The 17,624-nt window shown below is 51.9% G+C and overlaps 1 protein-coding gene across 1 annotated transcript in view; it reads left to right on the top strand.

Annotated features, from left to right (window-relative positions):
- Positions 1–396, top strand: part of CFDP1 (craniofacial development protein 1) — a 127,320-nt gene extending 126,924 nt beyond the window's left edge. Inside the window, exon 10 of the mRNA XM_047711368.1 lies at positions 153–396. The gene's annotated coding sequence lies outside the window, so the exon portion shown is untranslated. The remainder of the gene's footprint in view (positions 1–152) is intronic.
- Positions 397–17,624: the final 17,228 nt, after the last annotated feature.

Here is a 17,624-nt window from a genome sequence, read left to right on the forward strand (position 1 = left end):
GAGCGTGTGACTCTTGATCTCGGGGTTCTAAGTTCGAGCCCCAGGCTGTGTGTAGAGATGGCTTAAAAATAAAATCTTTAAAAAAAAAAAAAGTCACTTGTGTTGAACTAAGTTCATCGTATTGATGAAATCGCTTCTTGTGGCTGATACAGGTGCAGGTGTGTCTGTGTGTGCCCACGTGTGTCATCCTGCAGTGAGACTTTTAAAAGCAGCTTCGAAGCCGGCTGTCGTGTGTATCTCACCGTCCGACGCTGGATCATCTGACTGCCCCCAGCGGGAGCGGAGCCTGGAGCCTGTTGTGGAAGACGGGGGGTGGAATTAGGTGATCAGTGATAAGTCAGCCAAACAGTGGTACCCAGAACACTCAATTCTTCATAATAAACCAACAGGCATTTCTCCATTTGGTCCTTAAAATTGTCACCAAGGAGTGGGTGGGCTCAGAGATGAGAAGTGATGGGCCATGTGTTGGTTGTTGAATCTGAGTGAGGAAGACAGCCCGTCCTTTACACTATTCTCTGTACTTTTCTTTGGATTTGAGTTTTTAATAATGAATTGTTTTTGGTTTTGTTTTTCAATTGTGCCAGAGAGAGAACGGAGCTGTGTATAGGAAAGGACTAAGAAGTGCCCAGCTGTTCCAGGGCAGAATGGGCAACCTTCCAGAGCCCCGCTCCCACCCTGCAGGTCTGACCGTGGCCAGGAATGTAGTGGCGGGAACACTCCCCGCCTCCCCAGATCCTGGGCTTGTTTTAACAACTCGGAGCCTGGTCTTTGCAGATTACATGTTGTCCCATCTCCTGGACCCCTCTGCCCCCTATGTTTGCTTGCTGTTGGGGCTCAGTTCCCAGCGACAGAACCCGGCCGGCGAGACTGGTGCTGGGGCAGGGGTATGAATGGCTGTTTCTCCTAAGTGTAAACCAGGCCCCAGGAGACGGGAGTCCCCAGCCCTGCCTGACCTCGCGCAGCATGCCGGGCGCTCTGGCTGCAGAGTGGCGTGGGCCTCAGATCTCCTGTGACCACCCTCGGGCCTTCCTTTTGTCGGTTGTGCTCCTGCCTAAGCCCCGTCCATGCCCTTAGTGGCACCTGCCTTCATGGCCAGCATGGCCACCTGTCCCCACCTCTACCTACCTTGCTCACCAAGGCCTGAGAGCTGCCTCAGTGAATGCCTGGCCTTTCCTGGTGGGCCCCCTGAGTCCAGCGGGGTAGTGGGGCCGACAGAGGTGTTAACCATGTTCAATCCAGAATCCTCTTTTCCATTTGTCCTGATTGAACCGTGGCAGACATCATCTAGCACACAGGTTTTTTTTTATTTTTTGTTTTTATTTTTTTAATTTTTAAAAGATTTTATTTATTTACTTGAGAGAGAGCACGAGCAGGGGATGGGATGGGGGTGCAGATGGGCAGAAGGAGAGGGAGAAGCAGCCTGCCGGCTGAGCAGGGAGCCCAACAGGGGGCTCCATCCCAGGACCCTGGGATATGACCTGAGCCAAAGGCAGATGCTTAACGACTGAGCCACCCAGGTACCACCTAGCCCACAGCTTTTAAGAACAAGTGGATAATGTTATATCTAGCTCTTCACATCCACATCTAGTGAAAAGTCTTCTGCCTAACTCCGAAGGAAACAATTTCCCTTTGCCCTGGGGTAGGGAAGTGGAAAGACCGAGTCAGTGCTAAGAGGCAGTTGGGCAGGACACCGTGGGCCTTGGGGCCGTGGCCCGGTGTGAACGGCAGGGGGATGGCCCAAGGACACCTCCTGGCTGGGCCGTGGCCTGTGGAGAATCCCTGAAGGTTGTTTCCTGGCCCTGCTCTGCCATCAGTCTTTGTCTTCTCCTTGCCCCAGATGGGTGTGTCAGATTTCTAGGGCATCCGATGCCTTCCCAATGTTGAAAAACTGCCCCAGAACAGCATAAGGTCAAAGAATAAAACGAGCTTCCTTATGCGATTCTGCTCACCTATTTCCTAAGAAACCTGGTGCTCCAATTAGGAGTGCGCCATAAGGTCTCTAGGGAAGAAGAGACGGCGTGGCGAGCTGAATCGTGCGTGAGCTGAGCTCCGTGGGAGCGGATGCGGGGGACCTGGGCCGGGAGCCCTGGCGGGCAAGTGGTGAGGAGGTCCCACCACCAGCTGCTTCCTCGAGGGCCATCTGTCAGATCCTCCTCATTTTTCACAAGAGGAAACTTGCCTGAGGTCAGACTGCGAAACCACCGGTGATCACACCTGCATCTCGTGACTGGAGGGTCAGATGGGGGCCGGGCAGGCCAAGCGAAACTGCCTTTCACCGCCTTCTGGCTCCAGACCCGCAGACCTGAGTGCAGGGGCCGGAAGAACCAAAGACGGGGAGGTGCTTGCAGTTGGGGAGTGGCTGCTGGCGCTCCCAGTGCCGAAAGTTTGTGGCAGAAGGACCCCAGAGGTGTGGGCATACCCCTTCAGCTTTCAACTCTGCCCCCGCCCTGGGGCAGCGGCCCAGCCACCCTCTGCAACGGAGACACCCCGAGGTCTTGTCCAGACAGGCCTCTGCTCAAGGGTCACTTCAGGCTTAAGCTCTGCTCCAGAACCAGGTTTCTGTGCTAAGCAAGGTACACAGGGTTGCCCTCTTGGGAGGCCGCCTGGTTTCAGGGAGTGCGGGGAGGACGGACCCGGTGCCCAGTTGACAGTTTCTTGAACAGTCCAGGAATCCTAACTGCCTCTCCCACTGTACCTCCTTCCCTGGGTGTGCTCACACTTCCTCCCTCCGACTTCTCTGTAAAGGCTTTTCTTTTTTTTGTGCCCTCCTAGGGCAACTTAGATCCCAAAATACTATCAGCTGCGATCTTCAGGCACAAGCACGTCGACCACCACAAGGAAAATGGAATGTGCGAGTCGAGGAGAGTCTGCCCTGCTTCCCTGCAGCCTGGAATGGCCCACACCACCGAGACCCTTTGAGGGTCTCCTCTCCGTGGTCTGCCAGCCGGCGTTCATTGTGTTGTCACCTCAGAAAGCTGACGGGGTCCACTGTGACCCATGCTGAAGTAAGGTACAAGGGGGCGGGGGAGACAGCACCGTCCCAGGTTGTCCTGCCTCTAACCTTCAATCCTAACCCTGTGCTGGGATCTGGGGCCGAGTCCCTCTGAGTCTCAGACACCTTGTTCAGGAGGCTGCTGAGAGCCTCCCTCACGGAGTCTTATTAAACGAAACACACTCTCCCAAGTGTTAGGTTACTCTAATTACATTGTGCACCTGGCCCCCCGCTCCCCAAGACAGCCAGGCTTCTGTGAACATAAATTAGCACTTTGAGGAGCACTTCGGCGATGTCTAATCTGGGACTGCTGTCAGCCCCTGACACCGCAACTTTACTCCTGGGTTGACATCCTGGAGAAGCAGCACAAGGAGGCAGGCCCCCTGGTGATCATTAAAACCTGGAGTCTACCCAGTAGCCATCAGGAGAAGGGATCGGTCGTGAAGCAGTCACACGGTGCGGCGACACGGGACCCCGGTGGGCCGAGTGAGGAGAGCCGCGCGTCAGCACAGATGAGGCTCGTAAGCAGCGCCAAAGCGAAAAGCCAGCAGCATCAGTCCTAACGTGTGATCCCCGTTATTCAAATTCAAAAACACGAACATGGAGGTGGTGGTTGCCCCACACTGCCAGCGCACTAAATACCACTGAATTTTACACTTTGAGATGGTTGATTTTATGTTACGTGACTCTCACCTCAAAAAAAATGTTTTAACTTGCAAAAGATATTATATCTTGGTTCAGAATATAAGAAGGGTATATAATTATATATATACAACATGTATATAAGTGTAATTATGTATAATGAATGGGTGATCGACACTAAACTCAGCATAGCCGTTACCTCTCATGGGATAGGGAAGGTTCTATGATCAGAGAAAGAAAAGGAGCTTTGTTAACAGATGTGATTTTATATCTTAAATTGGGAGGTGAGGACATGGATTTTTCTTACGTTATTCATTATGCCTTTATTTTCTGAAGTATTTCAAGATAATTTTTTTTTAAGATTTTTTATTTATTTATTTGACAGAGAGAAATCACAAGTAGGCAGAGAGGCAGGCAGAGAGAGAGGAGGAAGCAGGTTCCCTGCTGAGCAGAGAGCCCGATGTGGGGCTCGAACCCAGGACCTGGGATCATGACCTGAGCCGAAGGCAGCGGCTTAACCCACTGAGCCACCCAGGCGCCCTCAAGATAATTTTTTAAAAAAGAAAAACAACCTCCCGTTTAGACTTCCCCTGTCCATCTCACAGAGAGGTGTCCGAGGGGTGGGCAGCACAGGGATGCGGGCTTGCCGTGGCGATGAGCTCGGCCCCTGGAACGCTTCCCTAGGAGATGAGGACTCCCTCAGGTAAACTACCAGGTGCCCCCCAACTTCCCTTTCTCTGAAAACCGGGATGGGAGGCTGGGAAGCTGATGAGCCCATACGAGGCAAAGTGCCCCCTCCCAGCATAGCCCGTGGTTCCAGCACCGCCGAGTCAGCCTTCCCCTTGCCCACATGGCTTTGACAGGCGCAGAGAGACAGGACACACGCAGGCCCTATGTTGGAAAGATGCAGCGAGCCTCGACTTGTTAGATGCAGATAAATGGTCCCTGACCCAGAGAAACGAGCTTCAAATTTGAAGGCACCAAAATGAATCACGGAGTGTGGGGTTTCTAGTAGAAGTTATGGAGCTGCCCGTCTTCAAACTCGGCCCAGCGTCCTGAGCTGTCCCAGCCCTTGGGCCACAGCTGTGACATGGGGCTGCGGTGGGTGCCCCCTCAGAGGGAGTGGTGGCCAGAGTCTTCAGAGTGCAGAGGGTCGCTGCCCAGCTGCTCTGCTCTCTTCAGCCCTCCCTCTCCCACCCTAACATCTTCACATTATTTTTTTTTAAGATTTTATTTATTTATTTGACAGACAGAGATGACAAGTAGGCAGAGAGGCAGGCAGAGAGAGAGGGAAGCAGGCTCCCCGCTGAGCAGAGAACCCGACGTGGGGCTTGATCCCAGAACCCTGGGATCATGACCTGAGCCGAAGGCAGAGGCTTTAACCCACTGAGCCACCCAGGCGCCCCACATCTTCACATTATAACCCAAGCCCATCTGTGTTGGAGGCCCCAGGACTGACAATCAGAAGACATTTTAAGTCTGGAAGCTCTGGGGCGCAGAGAACAGCCATCGGGGCAGGGGTGACCCTCTGGGTCTCAGTTGCCTCATCAAGATTGCCCTGTCTTTACTGCAGTCTCAAGCCAGACCCCACGATTCCATTATGCTCTGCTGTTGAGCTCCATTATGGGGCCTTTGAATTTGAGGTTGGGAGTCCTGAGACATAGGGAGGGGATTCTGCCCATTCCCAGTCATCTACCCCTGGCGCGGTCTTAGGGAGACACCCTCATTGCAGAGTGACCTGCTTGGGTACATGGCTTGGCCTCTTGCCTCCCCTTCCCCGCATTTCTGTATCTGTAAAGCAAAGGGGAAGGATTAAACAATCCAGGGGTGGGCAGCGAACACTAGGAATCTCATTTCCCACAAGCAGCCAGGTGGCGCTGACCCTCTCAAGTTGGAGAACCCCGGCGCGTCGCCTCCCTACTTATTAAAAATAAAAAGCCTCCAGCTATGTATTTAGGAAAATTCCATCTTCCTTTAGTCTTGCCACTTCAAATAATTCAGCCTCCTAAATTCCTGACGCATCAGCAAACCGTAATGAGTATGCCCGGCACCCGCAGGAACTTTCTCCGACTTCGAGGAGTCTTCGGAGGCCCCCGTAGAGAGCTTAGCAGGAAGCCCCTTAAAGTTAGCAGTGACTGGGAAAAGCAGCTGAAGGAAGGCTCCAGGGAAAGCAAGCGAGCAAATCAGACGACAAAATCCACCCAAGTCCCAGCAAACAGCTGAAGAGGGCACACCGCGCTGCAGGCTGGCAACAGATGGGGGCCCCCATGCACACACACACGTGCTCACACCCGCTAAACGGGCTTTGCAGTGTGTCAGCTAGGTTGCCCTGCAGCCTGGAGAAGCCCCAAGCCACCAGAGGCACAACACTCCTGTCAAAACAAGCGCCGTGCAAGGCGAATGGGCCGGCCTTCCTGCCAGCGTGAGCTTGGCCTGCTCCAGGCTTCTCCTCTCCCTCTTCTCCCTTCCCCTGATCACAGAAAGAAGCCACTCATTGTTGGAAAATTTGGAAGCAGAGAAATCAAACAGGATTTAAAATCTCTCATCATCTTATCAACAAAGAAAACTGCTACGTTTCGGGATACTTTCAGACTTTTCCCCATGTTTTTACAGAACTTTTCTTAAGGCAGTTGGAATTTTACTCATACCCAGGCAGCTCAACACAGGAGCTACTGACCACGTGTGGATATTTAAGGGAAAAAAAAATTTATTTTTTTAGTAGACTCCACGCCCAAAGTAGGGCTTGAACTCACAACCCCGAGATCAGGAGTCACATGGTCTACCGACTGAGCCAGCCAGGTGCCCCTCAATTTAAATTTTAAATTCATCAGCCTTCAAAATCCAAAAAGAAAAAGAAAAGAACTCAAAATTCAGTTTCTCACACAGACCAAAGATTTCAAGTGCTCAGTAATCAATCTGTGACTAGTGGCTATAATTGTTGGCAGTGCGGGCACCCAACGTTTCCATCATCATAAAACTATATTGGACTGCACTGGCGCCTTTGTTTACCCTGTAGTAAATGCCATGAGCATTTCCCCATTGAGTCAAACTTTTTTTTTTTAAGATTTTATTTATTTATTTGGGAGAGAGAGAGAGAGAGAGAGACAGTGCGAGTTGGGGGAGGAGCAGAGGGAGAGGAACAAGCAGACTCTGCACTAAGTGTGGGGCTCAGTGAGGGCCTCGATCTCAGGACCCCAAGATCATGACCTGAGCCAAACTCAAGATTCCAACGCTCAGCCAAATGAGAAGACCAAGAGTCAGCCAAGTAGTTCTGCTTGCCTGTCTCTGAGCATAGAGCTCAGTGCTCTGGGTTAGATGTGGCCGGAACTAGGAGGAGAATGGCCATCCATGGAGGAGACTGAACTAGATCACACCCAAGCGCCCAACGTTCTTTTGTACCAGCCCCGTCTCTGGAAGGGGCACTTGAACAAGGCAGGCATGATGGTTAATTTTATGTACGAACTTGACTGGGCTAAGGGATGCCAAGATAAGTGGTAGAGCATGTCTGTAAGGACTTTTTCTGGAAGAGATTAGCATTTGAATAGGTATACTGAGTAAAGACTCTTGTCACCAGTGTGGGTGGGCATCATCAAATCCATTGAGGGTCTGGATAGAACAGAAGGTGGAGAAAGGCAAATTTGCTCTCTCCCTGAGCTCAGACATCCTTCTCTCACCCACCCACCAGTGCTCCTGGTTCCAGGAGCCTCCAGACTTGGACTGGACATACACCATCAGCTCCCCCCAACCCTGGCTCCCTGGGGTCTCTAGCCCATGAATGGCCAACCATGGGACTTGGCAGCCTCTCTGTCTCCTGTTGCTTCTGCTTTTCTGAAGAACCCAACAAATGCAACAGGAATATGCCCCAGGACCTGATTCATCACAAACCTAGTTTCGTGGTGCGTTCATCTGTGAGTTGCTCTCAACGTTTTTTGAATCCAGTTAGCCTTTCCTCTCAGGGCAGATGAGTTTGTTTTTTTTTCTTTAATTTTACATATTAGAACATGAGAGAGAGAACACAAGTAGAAAGCAGGAAAAGCAGATTCCCCACTGAGCAGGGAACCCGACATGGGACCCAGGACCCTGAGATCATGACCTGAGCTGAAGGCAGACACTTAAATGACTGAGCCACCGGGCACTGCTCCAGTGCCCCGGAGCAGATGGGTTTTATGCAGTTAAGAGATGGGCCTTCAAGGGATACCTGGCTGGTTCAGTCCATAGAATGTGTGCCTCTTGATCTCAGGGTCATGAGTTCAAGCCCTATGTTGGGTGTAGACCTTGCTTTTTAAAAAAAAAGAAAAAGAAAAAAAAAAAGAGGGGGGCTTCACTACCCTTCTTTCACACTTGCCCAGCGGTTCTGAGGTCTAGTGAGCAAGTCTGAATTTGCCTTAAAGTATTATTCCCAACTGCTCAATCTCCATTCTCAATCCCTCTCTGTCTTTATCTTCCCAAACTAAGCCTTCTCCTCTTTGTTTTTTTAAGATTTTTTTTTTTTTAAGAGACAGGGTCTCGCTATATTGCCCAGGCTGGAGTGCAGTGGCTATTCACAGGCGCGATCCCACTACTGATCAGCACGGGAGTTTTGACCTGCTCCGTTTCCGACCTGGGCCGGTTCACCCCTCCTTAGGCAACCTGGTGGTCCCCCGCTCCCAGGAGGTCACCATATTGATGCCGAACTTAGTGCGGACACCCGACCGGCATAGCGCACTACAGCCCAGAACTCCTGGGCTCAAGCGATCCTCCTGCCTCAGCCTCCCGAGTAGCTGGGACTACAGGCGCACGCCACCGCGCCCGGCTAAGATTTTATTTTTAAGTAATGTCCATACCCAACGTGGGGCTCGAACCCACAAACCTGAGATCGAGAGTCTGGTGCTCTACTGATGGAGCCAGCCAGGTGTCCCTCCCCCTCCTTCCGATGGCTTGCCAGGCCCCTTTCTCATCTCAGCCTCTTTGTGTGTTCTCCAGGTCTACCGTCTTGACCTTGACCTTGAGCTGGGACCACACCCAACCATCAGCCCTGGCCCCGTTGTTTCTTATTTAGCTTTGGCCGCCTCGTGCAGCCTCACTTTTGCTCTGTGAGATGGGGGTGCTTCCTGGCAAATATAAAGCAGTACAGACTGGGGCTATGGCAATTGTCCCACTCAGTGGGCCCTTGAACAAGAGGCAGCCTGCGAGGCTGGGGCAGCAGGATACCCAGAGCACGCCTGCCTGGGCTTCTGTGCATGCTGATGGCAAACTGGTTCATTGCCATCCACGGCAAGGCCCCAGGCCCCCCGGGAGGAGCTGGGCTTAGGTTACCCCGGGCCTTAGGGCTGCTGAAGGCTCCTTCCTTGGAGATTGGTGGCTACACGGATTATCTGGAAGGAAACCATTTAAAACCAACCCACGAAGCACCTGGGTGTCTCAGTCAGTTGGGCATCTGGCTCTCAGTTTTGGTTCAGATCGCGATCTCAGGGTCATAGGATCCAGCCCCACGTCAGGCTCCCTGCGCTACGGGGAATCCTCTTGAGATTCTCTCTCTCCCTCTCTCTCTGCCCCTACCCCCTCACTCTCTCTCACTGTCTCTCAAATATATTTATTAAGTTAAATTAAATCAACCCAAAGGCAGATCCTTTTCAAGAGCCTGAGATGCTGGCAGCAAGAACAATACCACAATGCCTCGAGCTCTCGGGCAGCTGCCCTGGCTTCTCTCCAAGCTGAGTCATGGCCATGAGGCGCCCTCCGGCTGCCGGCTGGCCCAGAGGTTGCTGTGTCCTTGTTCCCTCATCTCACTGTGGCCTGGGTTATTCAGCAGCATAAACCCGTGTGCCCAGAGGCTGGAGAGTAAGAGGGGATGCTGCCTGGGCTCACCAAGCGGGGTTTTTCCCTCTCTTACCCTGATGAAAGGGAGACTCTGGTCCTCCTTACATGGGCTTTCTCCCCAGCAGGGAAAGAACTAGAAGTCAGAAAACCAGGGTTCTAGCCCTAGCTCTGTGGTGCTTTGAATGCAGGCCTGCCCACTAAGGGTCTGCTTTCAGGAACCTTGGTTTGTCTCTCCCCAGGAACAGGTGGGTCTCAGGCCGTTGGACCCTGGAGGGGAGCCCCTCTCTATACAGGTTTTGCTGCCCACACAGGCCCCCTGAACTCTTGCTCATCCTTCATGGTCCTGTTTGAGGGCTGCCTCCTCCAGGAAGCCCCTGCCATCGCAGGCAGGCCAGGAGGGCAGAGCCCAATTCCGCTCCTCTATCTGGGTCTCCAGGTCTTAGCCTGGCATTGTTGGGATGCCCCGCAGTAAGCATCACTCCATTCCACCGGGAAGGTCTGTCATCCTAGTGATATGCAGCCCTGTCTTTCTAGAAAATTCCGCCAGACATTGTTCCCATCATACATTAAGCCCAAGGCCTTGTGCAAAGAACTTGCCAGAGGTTACCCTCGAGGCCAGGACTTGGGCCAGCCTCCACCATCTTTATTAAGCTCCCCTTTTAGCACGATAAGGGTGGGTGGGGCCACTCCTGTCTCAGGGGAGCAGAAGTAGAAAGCTCCTGGCCAGAGAAGGCCAGCTGGTGGGTGGAGAGGCAAATCACTGGTTCTGACTCCCACGCAGCAGCTAATGGGTATCTCCCCATTGGGTGCCACAGCAGCCCTTGTCTGCCGTAGACCCAGTCCTTCCAGGACGGGCGAGCCAGGGCCACGAACTGTGCAGTTCTCGGCGCGTTGTGGGGGGGATGGCTTTCACATAGAATGAAATAGGGAGGGGGCTCCCTGGAGCTGGGGGCCGCTTTGCTGCTTTATTAAGCCCCATTGGACAGAGGGGATGAACACATGCTTAGAGCATAAGTCCCATGCTGAAGTTCATAAGGCAGGACCAGAACCCGGGTCCTGTCCTGCCTGCAGAGACCAAAGGTGACAGGGAGGCCAGCTTTTTGCCAAAGTGCAGATCTCACTCCCTACCGTGAGTTCCGTCCTGTTTCCACAAGGGTCCATCTCAGTCCCAGGGAGCAGGGAGACTTTCCCAGCGCCCCTGTGGCAGACCCGCGGCCTCCAGGCAACAGAGCAGCTGACAGGGGTGTGAGGGCCAGCCCGGCGGCCTCACTGAGAACCGAACGGCTGCTCTGGGGACTCATGCTCGTGACCTCAATGTGGCGACAGCTCTTTGGAGGTCCTTACTAATTTAGAGAATTCATACTATTCAGGCGGGCGGCTTCATCCCTGGATTCAGAAACACAATGCCCTGGGGATTGTTTCCAGCGGACAGTGAAATTCCACTTGTCACAGTCACTGAGAACGCAGGCCTGTTCCTGGAAGGGGCTCTGGTCTCTGGGTGTTTACAAACATCCTAGAAAACCAGGAGGCCAATGGCCAGGGCCCTCGGAGCTAGCCGAGGTGGGAGCCTGTGGTTCCACCCAGCTCAGCTGTCCGGTTCAGGGAGCCCTTGGCCAGTCCCTTCCCCTCGGCCTCCTGCCTGCTGGGGGCGGGGGCGGGGGCGGAGATTGGGCAGCGGGGATCCACCGGGGACTGACCGCAGGGCCTCCACTCTGTTGGCTGTTCGCTTGGATCTCCAGGGTGTCAGGCCCCAGAGTGTCTGGAACCCGTCCACGGTGGCTTGCCTTTCCTAGGACTGGGCAGTTGCGTTTCCCCCTCACAAACCTGTCTTAAAAAAAAATCATCCTTGGGGCGCCTGGGTGGCTCAGTGGGTTAAGCCGCTGCCTTCGGCTCAGGTCATGATCCCAGGTCCTGGGTTCAAGCCCCACATCGGGCTTTCTGCTCAGCAGGGAGCCTGCTTCCTCCTCTCTCTCTGCCTGCCTCTCTGCCTACTTGTGATTTCTCTCTGTCAAATAAATAAATAAAATCTTTAAAAAAAAAAAATCATCCAAGAACAGGCAAACTCTTAGAGACAGAAGGCAGAATGGTGGCTGTCAGGGGCTGGGAAGGGGGAGAAGGGGAGTTTTGGTTTGATGAGACATTTTCTGTGTGGGATGATGAGAAAGTTCTAGACATGAATCGTACACTTAAAAATAGTTAAAATGGGGCGCACCCGGCTGGCTCAGTGAGAAGAGCATGTGACTCTTGATCTCAGGGCCATAAGTTCAAGCACGACGTTGGTTGTAGAGTTTACTTAAATAAATAAACTTTAAAAAAAAAACAGCTGAGAGGCGCCTGGGTGGCCCAATGGGTTAAAGCCTCTGCCTTCAGCTCAGGTCATGATCCCATGGTCGTGGGATGGAGCCCCACAGTGGGCTCTCTGCTCAGCAGGGAGCCTGCTTCATTCTCTCTCTGCCCGCCTCTCTGCCTACTTGTGATCTCTGTCTGTCAAATAAATAAAATCTAAAAACAAAACAAAACAAAAAAACCCCCAGCTGAAACGTTAAGTTTCATGTTATGTGTGTTTTATCAGGATTTAAAAAAGTATATACTATTAAAAAAAACACACAAGTAATGATGTTCATTTGAAAAACATTGGAAAACGTGGGGCGCGTGGGTGGCTCAGTGGGTTAAAGCCTCTGCCTTCGGCTTGGGTCATGATCCCAGGGTCCTGGGATGGAGCCCCACATGGGGCTCTCTGCTCAGCAGGGAGCCCGCTTCCTCCTCTCTCTCTGCCTGCTTCTCTGCCTACTTGTGATCTCCATCTGTCAAATAAATAAATAAAATCTTTAAAAAAAATTGGAGGGGCGCCTGGGTGGCTCAGTGGCTTAAAGCCTCTGCCTTCAGCTCAGGTCATGATCCCATGGTCCTGGGATCGAGCCCCGCATCGGGCTCTCTGCTCGGTGGGGGGCCTGCTTCCTCCTCTCTCTCTGCCTGCCTCTCTGCCTACCTGTGATCTCTGTCAAATAAATAAATAAAATCATTAAAAAAAATAAAAAAATTAAAAATTAAAAAAAATTGGAAAACAGAGAAAATAATTTTAGTTACAACAAAACCCCATTCCCTCCTCTGAAAACAGTCTCCTGTGAAATTCTAATCCACGAAGACAGATAAAACCCTACTTATTAACCAGCATAGTTCGAGCTCCCAATAGGCCCTCTCTAAATATTACACATAGTGACCAAAATCTGACCCCACCCCAAGATAACCACGGCTGATAACTCTGTTATCTATCCTTCCACTATTTTCCCCAATGCAAATATATGACATAAATATTAATATGTGAATTTTTATGAAAATAGGATCTGACCATACTTATTTGGAAGCCTATTTTTCTTCACTTAACAGTCTATAGAAAACATATTTCCATGTCACTCTCTGTCGTTGGTGGTGATGGCCAGGATGGAATTCTATCATGTAAATATTACACGATTTATTTAAGTAGAGCCCAGTATTGACTATTTAAGTTGTTCCCATGTTTTCCTGCTAATAAGGAGAGCTGCCAATGACAGCCTTGTCATGTATATCTTTGGCTACTCATGAGTGCATTTTTAAAGATAAATTTCTGGAATTTCAAGGTCAAGGGGTCCCTGCCTGTTGGGCTTCTTTGCCTTGTCTTGCCAGATGGTATGCGGAAGTCATAGGTCATTTATAGCTTTTCCTACCACCAGCAAGAGATGCCACTTGAGCTGAGTAAGAAGGTTCCTGCTCTGGCCACACTCAGCCATTGCCAGGATTCAAGCTATGGGGCTCAGATGGGGAGCAGTTTGGGGGGCCAGCGGTCCTCCCGTACACATCTGAAACCCTGGAGACTATGATTAGGTTACATTACAAGGCAAAGGGTCTTTGGAGCTCTGATTCAATTAAGGATCTGGAGATGGAGAGGTTGTCTTGGATTACCTGAATGGATCCCACGGAAGTCACAAGGTTTTTATAAGAGGAAGTCAGGAGGGCCAAAGGCAGAGAAGATGGGAGGAGGGAAGAAGAGGTTGGAGTGATGAGGGGCCCCAAGCCAAGGGATGCAGGCAGTCTCTAGAAGCTGAAAAAGTCAAGGGAAGCTATCCTCTCCTAGAGCCCCAGAAGGAAGGTAGCCCCACCAGCCCATTTTGGACTTTCAACCTCCAGAACTATAGGATACTAAGTTCATATTGTTAAGCCACTGAGTGTGTAGGAATTTGTTACAGCGTCGATAAGAAACTAATACGTCTATCTCCCTCTTGCCATCAGGTCCTAAAGATGCCTTGTCAGGGGCACAATGGTCTCCCTAGGTACGCAGCCATCCGGTGACCTGAACATGAACCCCCTCTCCTAACCAGAAGCTTCTCAGGCAGAGCATACCGAAGGTTCTGTGAATGGGGGAGACACAAGGAAGTGCCCTTCCCTAGCCGCTAGGGCCCACCCTCCAGGAGACTGTGGAATTACCCTCAAGGATACTGGAAACTGGACTTGCTTAAGGTCACAGGGTAAGTCTGAAGTGATGCTAAGATAGACTGCCAAGGTCTCATCTGGTGGACTGGTGGGTTCCCCACACACTTCACTAAGCTGAGCATCACTTTCTGTGCCAGGCTGACTTGCCATCCCTGGGAGAGGTAGTCATTCACACTTTAGAGTAAGTAAGGACATCTAGTCTGGGTACACCCCCCCCATCAATGTGGTATTAATACAGAGAAGTAGAAATCAACTTTTAAGTTGAAAACCAGGCTTGGGTGGTAGTCCCTGTTCTCATCCACTCCAGAGCTCATGGGGTCCCCTTGGCCACCCCCAACCCTAAGGCTTCTTCTAGGTCTCCTTCAAACAAGCCCAGATCTTGCTCTCCATAGGAAGCTGCCTGGCTCGTGCATGTGGCAATGATGGTCCCTGCCGTTTACAAAGCAAGGGCTCTGTGCCAGCTCCAGTGCCCCAAACTTTCCCTCAGTCATTCAACTGAATCCTCTCAACCACCCAGGAAGTATCATCCTCTCGTTTCACAGATGAGGAAAACAGAGCCCCAGACAGATGAACTCATGCACCTGCCCAAAATGATTCAGGAGCAAGCAGCAGAGCAGGACTCAAACCAGGTACTCTGACACGGGAGCCACGAGCTGCCTGGGGTTGGCCTGTGAAAGCATTCTGTTTGGCTCACTCAGTCAACATTTCAAAATCCAACGATTTTAAAAAAACAATCTGGATTTCTAGATTCTCTTGAGAAAATCTGATGCACCAACTGAAAGAACTCCATATTGCCCAAAAGCAAGATCAATACTTGCCAGAACAAGGTGTACTGGATTATAACCCAGGCTATAAAATGAATATCCATGAGTTCATACTGATATAAGCAAATAAATAAATGAAGAAGAGAGACATTTCCGGGGCGCCTGGGTGGCTCAGTGGGTTAAAGCTGCTGCCTTCGGCTCAGGTCGTGATCCCAGGGTCCTGGGATCGAGCCCCACATCGGGCTCTCTGCTCAGCAGGGAGCCTGCTTCCTCCTCTCTCTCTCTCTCTGCCTGCCTCTCTGCCTGCTTGTGATCTCCGTCTGTCAAATAAATAAATAAAATCTTAAAAAAAAAAAAAAAGAAGAGAGACATTTCCCACAGAAGAGTTCCCAGCGCTTTTATGTAGATACTCTGTGCTCAGGAGATGGAGCATAAATCCTCATTCCTTCCAAAGAGTACAGACCAGAAAGCCGGACAGATGCTGTGTCAGCCTCATGATCAAGGCCGACTAACTATAGTAAGTTGTCCCGTTGACAGTATCCATCCTTGATATGATGTGGCGAGAATGATTTTTTACTTCAGAGGTCTTCCCAAAAATCTGTAACCCCAGTCTAACCATAAGAAAAACAAGAGGAAAATCCCAGTCGAGGGACATTCCACAAAATCCCTGACCAGTACTCATCAAGACTGGCAGGGTCATCCAAAGCAAGGAAAGTCTGAGAAATGGCCACAGCCCATTGGAGCCTAAGGAGACATGACAGCTAAATGTAATGTGGGATTCTTGATGGGATCTGGGAACAGGAAAAGGACAAGGACGGGGGGGGGGGGGTGGGGGGGTGGAACTAAGACAGTCTGAACAGAGTGTAAACTATTACATTAAATATTAGCTAATGAGGGTGTATTTTTAATTTTTTTTAAAAGATTTTATTTATTTGACAGAGAAAGAGAGATCACAAGTAGGCAGAGAGTCAGGCAGAGAGAGAGGAGGAAGCAGGCTCCCTGCTGAGCAGAGAGCCCGATGGGGGGTCGATCCCAGGACCCCGAGATCACGACCTGAGCCAAAGGCAGTGACTTAATCCACCGAGCCACCCAGGCACCCCATGAGGGTGTATTGATGTCAGTTCATCAATGGTGACAAAAAGCACAGGGCTAATGTAGGACTATCACACGGGGACCACAAGTGCCCCAAAAGGCTCACTGTGCTCTCCTGGGCCTGGAGTACCTCTGTTAGGTCCCTGGTTACCTGCGTGGGGGTGGGGAGAAGGAGCCACCTCCCAGGCCTCGGCCTTCTAGATGCAGCGAGGCCTCGGTGTCCAGTCACCTGAGTATGAAGCTTTCCTCTGTCCAGATTTACTCTGTGGCCGGGTCCAAATTCCCTTCCCTCCCAGCGCCAGGAACAATAATAATCGTTGTCTCCCTGGGGCCCTGGTTGGCCCTCAAGGATCTTCTCAGGGTGCTGGCAACTGGTCAGGCACCCCAGCTGTTCCTTCTGGTGTGAATTGCTAGTTGTGAGGCCTCCAGAGCCTGTCTTCCGTGGGACTGAGTCATGCTGGGATCATTTGCCTGCTGGGGAATGGGGGAATGAAGTCGGGGTGGGATGGGACAACCCCCTTCCCAGAGTGCTGGATCCCTGCCTTGGAATAAGTGAGGCTCTGGCCAGAGATCCCTCTTCCTGTGCTAAGGGATGAGTTAGTGACACCATCCCCGAACAAGCAGCTGTAAGCCATTGTTGGGGACCAGATGGAGGCAGGGGCTAGACAGTTTGGAGGTCATGACCCCTGCTCCACCCCTCCCCGGGATTTCCATTTCCCTATACTCAGGGGTGTGGAGGGGGTGCCCCGTTCTGGCCTGGGCTCCTAGAGAAGGGGCTGATGGGAAAGAACACAGAAACAGTGGGCGAAAAGAATCCAGCCAAAGCTGGAGAAAAGGAAGGAGGAGCAGCCCGGGCTCAGGGAGGGAGGGGCCAGGGTGGCAGTGGGGACCTCTGAGACAGCGGGTGCATGTGGCTGGGAGCCCAGGCGCCAGGCTGAGCTGCTGCTCCCAGCTCAGGAGCCCCAGTGCCAGCTGGATGCGGTCGGGTGGGCACGGGCAGGGCTGCCTGCCAGACACACACACAGAGCACCCTTTGAGGAGGTGGCAGCTGTCAGCCCAGAACCCCCTCTGTTTGCAGTGGCCCTGCCTGCTCCCTCCAGCAATGCCTTACCAAGTACCGGGGCTGGGGAAACTGAGGCACATACTTGATAACGCCTGCTTCAAGGGGCGGACAACCCTGCTTAAGTGGAGCAGGAAGGGACCCCAGCTCATCAGTCCTAGAATCGGGACTTGGGCTTCATAGCAGGCTTCGATTTCCCCCCTTTCTTGCACATCTAGTACCCCTCTCATTGCTGGGGCCCACTGTTAGGACTTTCCTAGGAGCATCCTAGAGAAGACGAAGGCAGCCCCACCTCTTGGGGGAAGAAGGCTGGAAAGCCTCCTAAACCCCAACAGGTGATCTGCCATTGAGGCCTGGGTACCTGGGGCCGGATCTGAGTCTCTGAGGAAGCTCTTCTCCCCTGGACTTTGTCCCTCTGTTCAATGACCTTAGGACTCTTGGCACTGCACACCTAGTGGATGGAAGAGCCTGTAGCCCTGGGCACTTGCTCCCACAGACCTCTTTGAGAGCCTGAGCACTGTCCCCCAGGTCCTACCATGAAGTACATCTGTGGCCAGCCTGCCTCATGGAGCCCGCTCTACCTTTCCTCCTTGGTGTATGTGCTCACTCATCCTTTCTTTTTTTTTTTTTTTTTTTTAAAGATTTTATTTATTTATTTGACAGAGAGATCACAAGCAGGCAGAGAGGCAGGCAGAGAGAGAGGAGGAAGCAGGCTCCCTGCCGAGCAGAGAGCCCGATGTGGGGCTCGATCCCAGGACTCTGAGATCATGACCTGAGCCGAAGGCAGCGGCTTAACCCACTGAGCCAC

This window comes from Lutra lutra, chromosome 17 (genome assembly GCF_902655055.1).
Source record: "Lutra lutra chromosome 17, mLutLut1.2, whole genome shotgun sequence".
Lineage (NCBI taxonomy): Eukaryota > Metazoa > Chordata > Mammalia > Carnivora > Mustelidae > Lutra > Lutra lutra.